The 13,412-nt window shown below is 45.6% G+C and overlaps 1 long non-coding RNA gene across 1 annotated transcript; it reads left to right on the top strand.

Moving 5' to 3' along the window:
• The first annotated feature begins 7,066 nt into the window (after window positions 1-7,066).
• LOC310687444 lies at window positions 7,067-8,428 on the top strand. The gene is made up of 2 exons (XR_014516430.1): window positions 7,067-7,484; window positions 8,157-8,428. It is a non-coding gene; the product is annotated as an uncharacterized lncRNA (long non-coding RNA).
• Window positions 8,429-13,412: the final 4,984 nt, after the last annotated feature.

Genomic DNA, 13,412 nt, shown 5'->3' with positions numbered 1-13,412 from the left:
CCCCTGATCATTAGGTCCAGTCGTGACCGACTCTGGGGTTGCGGCACTCATCTTGCTTTATTGGCCGAGGGAGCCAGCGTACAGCTTCCGGGTTATGTGGCCAGCATGACTAAGCCGCTTCTGGCGAACTAGAGCAGCACACGGAAATGCCGTTTACCTTCCCGCCGGAGCGGTATCTATTTATCTACTTGCACTTTGACATGCTTTCAAACTCAAGGTTGGCAGGAGCGGGGACTGAGCAACGGGAGCTCACCCCGTCGCAGGCATTCGAACCACCAACCTTCTGATCAGCAAGTCCTAGGCTCAGTGGTTTAACCCACAGCGCCACCTGCATACCCTCAAGAGAAAGGGTAGCTTGGCTCCATTTGCTGAACTGGAGCAGTCAAAAAGGACATGAGTGGAAGAGGCTTGGCAAGGAGGATGCATGTTTGTGGGTTCTGACTTGTGACCCTCAAGAGATGATTTTTTTTGTAGGCACAAGAGTTTTCAGAAGGAAGAAAAATAAAGTCCGCTGAATAAAGAAAATTCCATCTTGCAATATTTGAACCCAAGCTGTCAGGGGTCTGGCTTTCAGGGGAGGGGGGAGAGACAGGAACGTACAGACAGCCTCCTCCTCTGTTGAGCAGCTGCACTTCGTCAGAGTCTGGGGAGGGGGAGCTTTCTGGAGACACGAACAACGACAGAAAGGGGTCACGTTGCAAAGGCTCATTCAGGCTGAGGGGAGCCAAGATACCTCTCCCAGGGAAGTGGATGTGCCGCTTCCGTCACATAGGGCAGCTGTTTACCAGCTCCATCTGGTACGCAGGCTGAGACCCTATCTGCTTGTGGACTGTCTCGCCAGAGTGGTGCATGCTCTGGTTATCTCCTGCTTGGACTACTGCAATGCGCTCTACATGGGGCTACCTTTGAAGGTGACCCGGAAACTACAACTAATTCAGTATGTGGCAGCCAGACTGGTGACTGGAAGCGGCCGCCGAGACCACATAACACCAGTCTTGAAAGACCTACATTGGCTCCCAGCACATTTCCAAGCACAATTCAAATTGCTGAATACCCTCCAACACTCTGGGGCGGCTTCCAATATATATAAAAACATAATAAAGCATTTTAACCTGAAGGAGCGTCTCCACCCCCATCGTTTTACCAGGACACTGAGGTCCAGCACTGAGGGCCTTCTGGCGACTCCCTCACTGTGAGAAGCCAAGTTACAGGGAACTAGGCAGAGGGCCTTCTCGGTAGTGGCACCCGCCCTGTGGAATGCCCTCCCACCAGATGTCAAAGAGAACAACTACCAGACTTTTAGAAGACATCTGAAGGCAGCCCTGTTTAGGGAAGCTTTTAATGTTTGATGTATTACAGTATTTTAATATTTTTTTGGAAGCCCAGCCAGATGGGCGGGCTATAAATAATATTAATTATTAATATTATTATTATTATAGTTTTCGCCAGGGAATTTCACGTAGGGAAAAAAGGCGGAGAGGGGGTTTTCCTGGGCTGGAGGGCAAACAGGAAGAAGGCACTTCCAGAATCTTCTAGTGATTAAGGCAGACAAGGTACAAGGTTTTTGGACTTCTGCACTGTACATAAGTTTTTGCACTCAATAAAACCTGTAACGACAGGCTGTTATCTTCGTGAGCAACCACACTCGCACCTCACACAAGCCATTTTCTTTCTCCCTAACTATCCATCCCTTCATCCACAGCCTGTCTGCCTACCCATCAATAACCTGAAACAAGCATTAAAAATATCCATAAAACATCAGCACAGCTGATAAAACCACAGCAGAAGCAGCAATATAAAAATACTGATAGGTATAAATGGGGAAACCTAAAGCTTGTGGAAATCTAATTTTAAGCTACTTAGATCATTTAAAAAAATTTAGATCATTAAAAACTATGCGAGTGGGATCAGCCTATTTCATTCTCCTTTCCCCCATGGTTTAATTTCAACTATCAAGTTTATTATCATTGCAGTAAGGAATGGAAAGTTGAAACAACAATAGATGCTACAAGAGGTAGCAGATAAAAGTGTTATCAGTGTTATTCGTATGTTAACTTAGAAAAGGGTTATTGTTAGTTACATCGCTAGGAGCACTGATTGCATGGTATCTTTTCCTTTGTGCGCTGCAGAAAAAGCAAGAGTGATTCTAATGAAGCAGCTATGCCCATTGCATAATAATTATAGAAGGGGAGGTGGCTAAACAGTGATTGGTCAGCCATGTGCAGTTCTGGACAAGTTTTTTAAAAAGGTTTGCAGAGAGCGAAAAGGATATTAAGCCATAGTTTGTAGTGGCTTAAGATCATAGCTTGCTCCAAAGCTGGCAACTCTAGTTCTGTGGTGCAGGCAAAGTGGGAAACTGGTTAACTGAAGGCTTCCTGGTTTATTTTTTAAAATTGAAGCTCACTGCAAAGGGAGGGGTGAAGGGGCTGCATACATGAGGAAAAGGCTTGTACATATTGTGGTTTAATAAGGTGAGAGAAAAGAAACTGCAACAGTTCACTGTGTCACTTTGGACTTGCCTTTTGCCCTGCTCTTTCCAGGCACGGGTCTGTGCTTTATTTTATTTTTTTAAAAAAATATTTATTAATAGTTTCAGAATAATAGGAAAAATAAAAAACAACACTATAATACATAAAAAGAAGAAAAAAACACAAAACATAAAAACCAATGCAACAATGCAACAAAAAAACAAAAAATAGAAAAAAAACACAAATCTCAAATTACATATCTTTAACTTCCATTTGCTTGTTTCATTGACCTCCTCACACCTCCCCTTTTGTATTCTAGTTTAATTAGTTATTTCAGCAAATTCTTTCCATCTTTCTCAATTTTTGTTAAATAATTTATCTTAACATTTTAACCTAATAGTTAACTCAACAAATCCTTCCCATCTTTCCCCATATTACCGTATTTTTCGCCCTATAGGACGCACTTTTTCCCCTCCAAAAATGAAGGGGAAATGTGGGTGCGTGCTATGGGGCGAATGCAGGCTTTCGCTGAAGCCTGGAAAGCGAGAGCGGTAGGTGCGCACCGACCCCTCTCGCTCTCCAGGCTTCGCGGACCTCTCGGCAAGCAGCGGGAACGCTCCCACTGCTTGGGGAGAGTTGCCTGCATCCCGAAGCCTGCGCGCACTGATCTCAGCGCGTGCAGGCTTCGCGGATCTCTCCTCAAGCAGCGGGAACGCTCCCGCTGCTTGGGGAGAGTTGCCGGCATCCCGAAGCCTGCGCGCACTGATCTCAGCGCGTGCAGGCTTCGCGGATCTCTCCTCAAGCAGCGGGAACGCTCCCACTGCTTGGGGAGAGATACCGGCATCCCGAAGCCTGCGCACGCTGATCTCAGCTCGTGCAGGCTTCGCGGATCTCTCCTCAAGCAGCGGAAACGCTCCCGCTGCTTGGGGAGAGATGCCAGCATCCCGAAGCCTGCGCGCGCTGATCTCAGCGCATGCAGGCTTCGCGGATCTCTCCTGAAGCAGCGGGAACGCTCCCGCTGCTTGGGGAGAGATGCCGGCATCCCGAGGCCTGCGTGCGCTGATCTCAGCGCATGCAGGCTTCGCGGATCTCTCCTGAAGCAGCGGGAACGCTCCCGCTGCTTGGGGAGAGTTGCCGGCATCCCGAAGCCTGCGCGCGCCTGGGGGGGAAATAATTTTTTCTCCTTTATTTCCCCCCCAAAAAACTAGGTGCGTCTTATGGGACGGTGCATCCTATAGGGTGAAAAATACGGTATGTTATTTAAATTACCTTGATTTATTTAACCTTATCTTACCCTAAAATACCTCAAAGCTTGAATCTTAATGCTCAAATATCCATAGCTCCTGATATCATTTCTGCTAGAGTCATATAGTTTCATTCCCACATTTTCCCTAATATTCATTTATTTTTGGCTAATTCCCCAAATAAAAATTTTCTTTATAGATTTTCTTCCAGTCTTCATCCTGGTCTCGGGTCGTGTCAGTCCTTACTGTCCATTCCATCTAGTCCATCAACCTGGAAGTCTTATGTCCGAGGCCCTTAAGTCTCTTCCATGTCCCTTCTGCAGATCTTCTTCTTGTTTATACTTGCCCTTTTCCTTGTCATTTGTTGATCTCTTTCTTAATTTCTTTCCTTTCTCATTGAGGAGTAGGTCTCTGGGGGGTTCCAACCCAAAATTGTCTCCATCTCCCTTCATCAAACCCACCCATTCCCCACAGTCCCACTCCCCACAGTCATCAGCATAATCCAAAAAGTATTTAAAAACATATTTCAAGGTCTCTCCAAAATTAGGAATCTCCTCAGCTCCAGACTCCCCCTGGCCCAATCCAACTTCCATCTTCAATGGCAGCAGCTTATACTCCTGTAGGACCTCGGGTTTCTCCATTTGTATTATTTGAGGTGCAACCGCATCCTCCTCCATTATTTTCTGCACTTGCCCAATCAGTACAGATTCATGAGTTGGTCCCTGAATGGTTTCTGTATCAATGTTCCCTGTTTGTCCAGAGTTGTTAACCACAACAGTCATCAAGTCCATTTTCTCATTCATCAAATCCATCTTCTCGTGCATCTGTTCCAGCAAGGCACTTGTCTTGCATAAAGCAAGCACCCAGTCTTCCTCCCAGCTCATCTTTAGTCAAGGTCAGAAAAGACTAGTCCCACAATCTTAATCTCACAGCTGTTGAGTCCTCACGTAGACTGCAGCAACAATTTAACAAGCTCCCTCTAGGGGAGGCAATTTCTATTTGTATCCATTTTTTTTTAAGGCAAGTCCAACAAAGGAAAATTACTTTCATTTTTCAGATATATTTCAGATATTTTGTTTCTTTAAAATGCAAAAGGCAACATTGGAATCAGTTTATTTCTCTTCTTTAGCTATCTGTCAAAGTATACCATTCACAGTCAATGAACCTCTCCAACTATTTCTGCCTCTGACACCCCGTTTCCAGGTTAGAGACGGTGGAAACTTGTCCTCCTTCACTCCCTCTCCTGCAGGGGTTAAACAAAGTTCTCCCCCCTTTTCTCCTACTTCCAAGGGGGTTTCAATAATTATAGATGAAGGAAATTTAGACTTTTTTAACGGCTTTCCAGGCTTTAGCTTACAAAGTTTTTGCTTTAGTCTATATACAGAAAGCGGAAGGCGGACTTCTTGTTTTGAACCTTCCCGCTTCAGTGCCAAATTAAGATATTTCTTGATCCAATTTTCCGTTTCTACTCACGGGTACTTGTTTTAAATCCAATTGTCCACAGGAAAAAGTCAGCGCTCTCCGGCAATGGCTGTGTGGCTTCACTCCGTAAAAATAGCAATCAGTTCGCAGCACCGCGCCGCTCACCCCACTTCACTCCGGAGCCCCAAACCCCACGTTCCCAGGCTTCCTCCACCTGGGATTTCTAGCGGGTCCCCACCTTCGCCGCGGCGGGAAGACCCAATTTCCACGGAGCCCGTTCCTCCGATCGGAGGAACTCCGCCATTCACCGATGGCACTGACCCGGAAGTCCCAGGCACGGGTCTGTGCTTTAAAGCTCCAGAGAGAAAGTTCGAAGTGTGAAGTTCGAAGTGCTAATTTTGAATTAGTTTAAAGCTCTAACTTTGAATTAGTTTGAAGCTCTAACTTTGAATTAGTTTGAACCTCTAATTTCGAATTAGCTCTAAGCTCTAATTTCGAATTAGTTCAAAGTTCAAATTGGTTCATAGCTCTAAGTTTGAGTTAGTTTAAAGTTCAAATTAGTTCTAAGTTCTAAGTATTGCAGTCCTGATCCACTTAAGGCTTTATAGGTCAAAACCAGCACTTGAAATTGTGCCCAGAAACCATTGTCAAAATGCTTGAAAAATATCCAGCTTTTCTTCTGAGAGTTCTCAGTGTTTTGTTCTCGTAACGATGCCTGAGAATTTCAGTGCATGGGAGTAAGCAGTGCTATTTTTTGGTAGAAAAAGAGGTGCTGGAACTGAGTTCCAGCAAATTCCAGCTGAAAAAAATCCCTGGGAGTAAGAGAAGCCAGTTCAATGGGTTTAGTCAGTTATGGCCCAGGAGGACCCTGACTGATCACCATAGCTGTCAACTTACAGATTTGAAAATAAGGGATCAGCAGCCAAAATAAGGGATTTTCGAATACAGGTATGTTCAACTTCTGAGCCCCTCCAAGCCAAAAGCAGAAAGCCCAGCCAGCAGCCAAACGAAGCCTCAAGCGGTGGTTCCCACAGCACAGCAACCCGGCAAAGGGGATGCAGCAAGGGAAACCACCGTCACCTTTCCGCTGGGAAGCGCTGAGCAAAGGCGAGTCCCCAGGCAACGCGGCCGATTTGATCGGCACAAGGCATGCAAGCTCCACCCCCCAGTCGTTCTTAGACTTCTTATTGGGTGAGCAACGCAGCCAAGCAACACAATTGGAGCCTCCCTCCTCCCTGGCCGGCAGGGAGGGAGGGAGAGGAGCGGCTTCCTTTGAAACAAGGGACAGCAGCGGGACACAGCGCTGGGAGATAAGGGACTTTCCCGCCAAATAAGGGACGGTTGACAGCTATGCTGATCACATTGCCTCCAGGGAAAGTAGGCAGCCATGAAACATGAACCTTTCTGGAATCTCCAACAAAGTCTCTTGGTAGCAGGGCTCAAGCTGGAACAAGAGCTGCTACAGATCCACACACAACCCCAAAACAGCATGTGGCATCCCCAAGCAATCAATTGGCAATCAAGCCAATTGATTGCCTCAGAGTTAAAGTATTGGCTCTGTAAATGCATTTCCATTTTATAATTCCAGGCCAGTTCCAGCAATCAATGACCATTTCAGTCAAGAGTAAGGGGCTGAAGTAATCAACTTTTGTCCTTGGCTACCAGCTTTGGAAACCTAGGGTGGTATTCACCCCATTGAAGTTAATGACCATGACTAAATGAGGCCCATTCATTTCAATAGGTCTAATTCTGAGTAAAACATAGTCAGATGCCAGCCCCTAGCATGATGAATGCTGAGCACACACATTCAGAATTGACACATATTTGGGGAATAAATCTTCAACTACGAAGTGCATAAGCTCGGCTTTCAGTATCGCTGAGTATATTCATGTTTTTGCTATGTTCTTTTTCAGAATTCAGCACAGCAATCATCTGAGGCAACAGAAGCTTCAGAATTAGATCCCACGGGCTATCATTCTGGAATATTCTCCCTGGGGATGCTTCCCTGCAGCCAATGCATTATTTTGGCAGCAGACGAAGATATTTTTATTCTCTCAGGAATTTGGACAGAAGCTTTAGCATTGTGGTTTCTGTGGCCATTTTGGCTGTATCTTAGGGATCATCTTGCTGCTAAGAATGGCAAAGAGTATTTTATTTCTAAATTGTTTTTTGTGGATGAACACTTTTAGTTTGCAGTAATATTTTTAAATGGCGGATTTGTGGCAATTGTGGTTTTTTATTGTTTCGAAGTGCCTGGAGTCTTTCCTTTGCTGGCAGCAATGAACAAATTCAGTGAATGAATAACTGGTGGATTTCTCCTGGAGAATAAACCCTACTGATACACTCTTTGGTATGGAACATGGTTTTCAAAATAAGAACGATTTGATTTCTTATGCACCCTCCAGCATGACGTACCTGGATGGGTTACAGGAATTTAAGAATACAATATCGAAAACAGTTTGAAACAAATTACTGCCAAGAATTGGGTGGCCCCTCTATTTACACATCTCTGGTGTCTTAGACCAGGGCAGGCATGGACAAACTCGGCCCTCCCAATGTTTTGGGACTACAACTCCCATCATCCCTAGCTAACAGGGATGATGGGAGTTGTAGTCCCAAAACATAGGGAGGGCCGAGTTTGCTTGTGCCTGGGCCAGGGTAAAGAGGCACATCTTCAGCACAGGATGGAAACTAAACAATGAAGGTGCCAGACACACCTTTGTGGAGAGGGAATTCCATACATTAGGGCTGGCACAGAAAATTCCCACTCCTAAGCTGCCATGCGCTGAACTTCTGAGGGGTTGAAAAGAACAAGAAGGCTCCCTCTGCTGATTTTAACACCCAAGAGGGTCTGAGGGAAGGAAGTAGTAACTGAAGTCTGACAAGATGGGGCAAAAACAAAACCCCAATTTGGCTCCACATTGCAGAGAAGCAACTATATTTAGAACACATCACCTTTGTCATTTCTCTTCCTCACACCATCCCTCTCTGTTCCTTGTCTTTCATTATCTCAGTATCTCAGGCAGTTATGAGGACTGAGGAAGACCAGCACTAAATCCAAATGCCAGGACAACACTGCATGAATTGGAAATAAATACGTCACCTCACTTGGTCTGACTTCTTAAGAAGATGATATATGGAGCACATTCTAACCAAAACTTGAACCCTGAACTGTGAAGGAAATGGCTCGCAACATTTGGATGACAAAGAGAAACTTCTCATCCATATTTGCTGTCAAGCAGATCACCAGTTCTGTTTACTGTCAGAATAGCAACATGGGAGAAACACAACACATTTACTTCTCTTCTCGTGATGAATCTAGCCATTGATCCATCTAATTCAGAGTTGTGTATCATGACTGTTATGTACTGAGTTGAATAGGATCAACGCACATGTAGGCCGCCGATGTACCTTGAGGACTATGAATGCGACCTCCCAGGCAGGACTGGAACTTAGAGGGGAGGGGTGTTATGTACTGAGTTGAATAGGATCCAAAATGCAGCAGTCTGATTGGTCCTAGAACAATAAGATCCAAAATGCAGCAGTCTGATTGGTCCCAGAACAATAGGATTCAGAATGCAGCAGTCTGATTGGTCCTAGAACAATGCAGCAGTATGATTGGTCTGCAGGAGCCACCCAATCCAGCTTCAGGTGTAAGTGAATCCACAACCTGATTGGCCTAGAGAAAGAATTCCAGAATTAGCCAATGACATGCAGCCCATTGTGTAAATAATGTATATAAAGCAGACATTCTGGGGGAACTTCCATTCCTCCTCACCACTATGAGCTGAATCAAGAGCATGAAATCCACTCTCGACTCCGAGTATATTTCAGTGACCCTACCTGAAAGTGCCAGGTGATAAAACCTGCAAAGCAGGCAGTCTAGCAATGGATAAGCGATGGGGAGAAATTCAGTTCAATTCGCATTTCAAGGAGCACCTGCCTAAATCACAGTTTGTGAAACAATGATAACCGAAATCCTTCAAAATTTGCTGCATTTTGAAATGTAGTTCTCCAGCCAAGAAATACCTAGAAAAAATGTGCATACTGGGGCAGGGTGTTCATAAAATATGCCCGTTTTAAGTGAACACAACAGACAAAACAAATTCAGTACATTATGGGAAATTGCTCTGCAAAAATGTGGGCATTGGGCAAAACTGCAGGCAAGCATTCACGTGTTTGTAGAAATTCACACTGAAATGCTGGCGAATTTTCACAAGGAGCTAAATATACTGTATTTTTCGCTCTATAAGACGCACCAGACCACAAGACACACTTAGTTTTTGGAGGAGGAAAACAAGAAAATATTATTCTGAATCTCAGAAGCCAGAACAGCAAGAGGGATCGCTGTGCAGTGAAAGCAGCAATCCCTCTTGCTGTTCTGGCTTCTGGGACAGCTGTGCATCCTGCATTCGCTCCATAATATGCACGCACATTTCCCATTACTTTTTAGGAGGGAAAAAGTGAGTCTTATAGAGCAAAAAATACGGTATAGATAGATAGCGAACTGGAAATGTGGAGAACTGAAGACAGGAAAAATGAGAAACCGAGAGAACTCAAAATGGACAGGTTTGCCCATCCCAACCACAAGCTACAGCACTGGATTCAAAATTAATGCAAAAGCTCTGTATACTTCTTCTTCATCCCACTGTCTCGTTTTCTATTTGTTTAACCTACACATTTTAAACTCAATCTTGCTCCTAATTGCCCTTTATAGGAGATAGGGAATGCAATGACGTAGGAGTTGCTTTGCTGTTTCTGCCCCCGAACTTGGGTGCTCTCCGTTTTAAGTCGCATCTGATGAATTTGTTTCTCATTCACAAGGTATTTTTAGTACAAGGCCGTCAAGACTGATGTGAGCAGATATAAAAGGAGGCAGGTGCAGACGTTCCTTTGCTCCCATCCCAATGCTAGGCCTGATCACTCCACCAATGGTGAAAACAACAGCCACTCATCCAATTTTTGAAAAAAGTACCCTCCCCCCCAATACCCTGAGAGAGAGATATTATTGGAGGTGATTTAATGCTGTCTTAAAAAGGTAAAGGGACCCCTGACCATTAGGTCCAGTCGTGACCGTCTCTGGGGTTGCGGAGCTCATCTCACTTTATTGGCCGAGGGGGCCGGCGTACAGCTTCCGGGTCATGTGGCCAGCATGACTAAGCCGCTTCTGGTGAACCAGAGCAGCGCACGGAAACACCGTTTACTTTCCCGCTGGAGCGGTACCTATTTACAGTGGTGCCTCGCAAGACGAAAAGAATCCGTTCTGTGATTCTCTTCGTCTAGCGGTTTTTTCGTCTTGCGAAGCAAGCCCATTGACGGATTAGCGGATTAGAGCTATTAGCGGCTTTTAGCAGCTTATCTGCTGATCGGATCAGCTGATAAGCGGCTTAGCGGCTTAGAAAAAAGGGGGGAGGGGAAAAAACCCGCAGGAACTCGCAAGGCATTGTCGTCTTGTGAAGCAAGCCCATAGGAAATTCGTTTTGCGAAGCACCTCCAAAACGGAAAACTCTTTCGTCTAGCGAGTTTTCCGTCTTGCGAGGCATTCGTCTTGTGGGGCACCACTCTACTTGCACTTTGACGTGCTTTCGAATTGCTAGGTTGGCAGGAGCTGGGACCGAGCAACAGGAGCTCACCCCGTCACTAGGATTCGAACCGCCAACCTTCTGATCGGCAAGTCCTAGGCTCTGTGGTTTAACCCATAGTGCCACCCGTGTCCCTAACGCCATCTTAGGGTTGCTTTATTGCATAACATCACTCAAAAGAATTGTCTGGATTTAATGCTGCTTAAGGGAGCTTTAAGACAGAGTAGTAAAGTATCATGAGTCATTGCTGGGTGAAGCTCTTTTAGTTTTGGGGATGTGGGTGGCGCTGTAGTCTAAACCACTGAGCCTCTTGGGCTTGTCGATCAGAAGGTCAGCAGTTCTAATCCCCGCGATGGGGTGACCGCCTGCTGCTCTGTCCCAGCTCTTGCCAACCTAGCAGTTCAAAAGCACGCCAGTGCAAGTAGATAAATAGGTACCACTGCAGCGGGAAGGTAAACGGTGTTTCAGTGCGCTCTGGTTTCCGTCACAGTGTTCTGTTGCACCAGAAGTGGTTTAGTCATGCTGGCCACATGACCCGGAAAGCTGTCTGCGGACAAACACCGGCTCCCTCAGCCTGAATGTGAGATGAGCGCCGCAACCCCATAGTCGCCTTTGATTGGACTTAACTGTCCAGGGGTCCTTTACCTTTTAGCTTCAGGGTCCAAAATGGCTTTAGCTAATAAAGCCTCAGCAGCCTCAGCCAACATTGCCCAACGGTCAGGGGTTATAGGAGTTTCGATCTAAACAGGTCCTCCATTCCTAGTACACAGGTGTATAAAAAGTTGTTAAGTATAGTAATTTCATTAACTGAAATCGCAAATGCTTGTTTGCATTACTATGAGTTGAAATTTGATTGGTTGCTCCTGCCAACCTAGCAGTTCGAAAACACATCAAAGTGCAAGTAGATAAATAGGTACCGCTCCGGCGGGAAGGTAAACAGCGTTTCCGTGTGCTGCTCTGGTTCACCAGAAGTGGGTTAGTCATGCTGGCCACATGACCCGGAAAAACTGTCTTTAGACAAACGTCAGCTCCCTTGGCCAGTAAAGCAAGATGAGTGCCGCAACCCCAGAGTCGTTCATGAGTGGACCTAACTGCCAGGGGTCCTTTATCTTTTTAAGTGAATTCTAGATAATTCCCTAGTAGTTCTCATGTGATTGGCTAATGATGGTCACATGGGAAGTATCTAGTGAAGGAAAGAGTGCATTTTACCCGAAGCAAGAGGACTGTATTTTAGAATCCACTGTGAACACTGCTAAGTTGAACAGAGTGTTGGAGTGTTTCTTCTCTTCTTGAAAGAAAGAGAGCAAAACTGCAGGAGAAGGTAAAAGTGGAAATCATAGGCACGGCAAGGCATGGCTTAATTGAGATACAGAAGGCTGAAAGTACTGAGTCTGGAAAGAGGGGAAAACACAGCTGTTTGGAAGTTAGAAGAGACTGAGCCCATGCTTGGAGAAGCGTGTGACCATAAATATCATGCTTTAATGAATGTATAAAAAGGTAAAGGGACCCGTGACCATTAGGTCCAGTCGTGGCCGACTCTGGGGTTGCGGTGCTCATCTCGCTTTATTGGCTGAGGGAGCCGGCGTACAGCTTCCGGGTCATGTGGCCAGCATGACTAAGCCGCTTCTGGCAAACCAGAGCAGCGAACGGAAATGCCGTTTACCTTCCCACCGGAGCGGTACCTATTTATCTACTTGCACTTTGACTTGCTTTCGAACTGCTAGGTTGGCAGGAGCAGGGACCGAGCAATGGGAGCTCACCCTGTTGCGGGGATTCGAACTGCCGACCTTCTGATCGACAAGTCCTAGGCTCTGTGGTTTAACTCACAGCGCCACCCGTGTCCCATAATGAATGTATAATGTTACATTAAAAACTTACATTTGCATTACACTCTTCCCCCGTGGAATTCAAGGAATACATAGGGGTTTCCCATATTGTGCTCCCATCACCCCTGTAAAGCAAGTTAAGCTAAGGCAGAGTGGCTTGTTCAAGGATACCCAAGGAGTTACTTGTCTGAATTAGGATTTGAACTTAGTTCTCCCTGGCCCAGGCTGACTCATTACATGATGCTGCCTCTCAGATGCTGCCTTCCGGCCAATAATTAATATCCTTATAGCTGTGGCTTGTGAAATAAAGTACATTTGTCAGGCCATTTATCTTGCTCCCCAGACCAGCCATGATAGCTATTGTTTATTTGGACGTGTATACATTATATTAGGCACCTGAGACTTAACACTTCATTGTTGTCCCTGTCCCTAATGTTTCCTAGCCGTTGATCACGTTCATTTTTAGCTCCTAGCTCCTGTGGGCTTGTGTGGCATGCATGCTGACTCCTTAATTAAAATTGCATGCCAGGAAGCAAACCGACAGCTGAAGCCTTACCTCCTACTGTTGCATTCTGGCAGTTCAGGGAATTTCTTTTCTTTCATGTTTCTTCCCCTCCCCCCCCCAAAAAAAAGAAAGAAAATGTCAACTGCTTTCTCGGAAATAAGATCTGAAAATGTCTAGAAAAATGCAGAGTAAGGGATTCAATCTGGGATGAAAAAGAGCACATTCAGTCCAGAACGAATTAAGTACTTAACCCGAGGTACCACTGTATTTCAGGGTGCCTCACTGGCTGCGTAGAGGAGGAAAAGGAGCCGGCAGCATGCATATGTGTGTGCAGGCATGTGTGTGTGAGACGTCGCACATCCGTG

Source organism: Podarcis liolepis (assembly GCF_965112155.1).
Source record: "Podarcis liolepis genome assembly, chromosome: 10".
NCBI lineage: Eukaryota > Metazoa > Chordata > Lepidosauria > Squamata > Lacertidae > Podarcis > Podarcis liolepis.
Note: the sequence above shows the minus strand (reverse complement) of the source record. Positions and strands in the feature narration are given on the sequence as shown.